General features: G+C 40.3%; 1 pseudogene; it reads left to right on the top strand.

Moving 5' to 3' along the window:
* The first annotated feature begins 480 nt into the window (after nucleotides 1-480).
* Nucleotides 481-1,267, top strand: part of LOC110426833 (phenolic glucoside malonyltransferase 1 pseudogene) — a 1,430-nt pseudogene continuing 643 nt past the window's right edge.

Below are 1,267 nucleotides of genomic sequence, written 5' to 3'. Positions count from 1 at the left end.
TTCTGGTTGGATCCACTTTAGGATTTTAAACGTGTGAACTCCTATGCTAAATTCGTTATATATATATATATATATAAATATATATTCTTTATAAAATTAATTAAAAGTTTTATGCACAGCGCATGCGTTCATGTGCAGTCTTTTTACTTCAATATTTTAAGAGCTTCATTAAAGTTTCGTTGAGTATTAAAATATACATAAAGCATATATTCCTAATGCCACAGTCGAAGAGGATAAAACAACATTCAATTCAACGCCCATTGCTCTGCTCCTCTAGAAATGTTTTATAATCAAATCAACTGGAGTGCGACCCGGTACTTGTAGGGAATTCGGAATAGTCAGAGATCTCTCAAAAATCAATGGTCATATTCTTTGAATCTTTCTCTTTTACATTTTCTTGTTTTTTTAGTTTCCTAACATCAATCATTTCTTCCGATCGAGTAGCCAATTAAGTCAAGCAAAGAACACCAAATTCCCAACATGGCATCTTCCACCACAGCGAAAATCCTTGAGTTCACCAGAATCAAACCATTCCCTGGCTCACCAAAATCAGCTGCTGAGCTCTCCCTTCCACTCACCTTCTTCGACACTTTCTGGTTCAAACTCCCACCAGTTGAGCGACTCTTTTTCTACCAACTGAACAACTCCACCCTGCATATTTCAACTCAGTGATCCTCCCAAAACTCAAGCATTCCCTTTCTCTTACTCTCCTCCATTACCTCCCTCTTGCTGGCAACCTCAAGTGGCCATCAACTTCCCTTAAACCCATCATTTTATACACTCCAGCTGATGGAGTTTCACTCACGGCTGCTGAGTCCGCTGCAGACTTTAACCTTCTCTCAAGCAATGGAATCTACGAAGCTGTCGAGTTACACCCTTTGAAACCTGCGCTGGTAACATCAGATGATTCTGCATCAACTATGGCCTTGCAAATAACCATTTTTCCAAATATGGGGTTTTGCATTGGAATAACTGCTCACCGTGCCATTCTTGATGGTAAAACCACAACCTCTTTCATGAAATCTTGGGCCTATCTATGCAATCAAGGTTATACAGAAAACTCTCCCTTGCCACCAGAGCTAACCCCATTTCTTGATAGGAGTGTCATCAAAGATGTTACAGGGCTTGACCTTGATATGCTATACTTGAACCAGTGGCTAGCTAGTGTCGGGTCGGACTCAGTTACTAAGGACAAAAGCTTGAAGATTTTGCCAAACAAAGGAGAAGCTCCTAATCTGGTTCGAGCCACATTTAACATCAGCCCTGA

The sequence above is a fragment of the Theobroma umbraticum genome, unplaced genomic scaffold (genome assembly GCF_002168275.2).
Source record: "Theobroma umbraticum cultivar Fairchild unplaced genomic scaffold, ASM216827v3 scaffold_12.0, whole genome shotgun sequence".
NCBI classification, from domain to species: Eukaryota; Viridiplantae; Streptophyta; class Magnoliopsida; order Malvales; family Malvaceae; genus Theobroma; species Theobroma umbraticum.
Note: the sequence above shows the minus strand (reverse complement) of the source record. Positions and strands in the feature narration are given on the sequence as shown.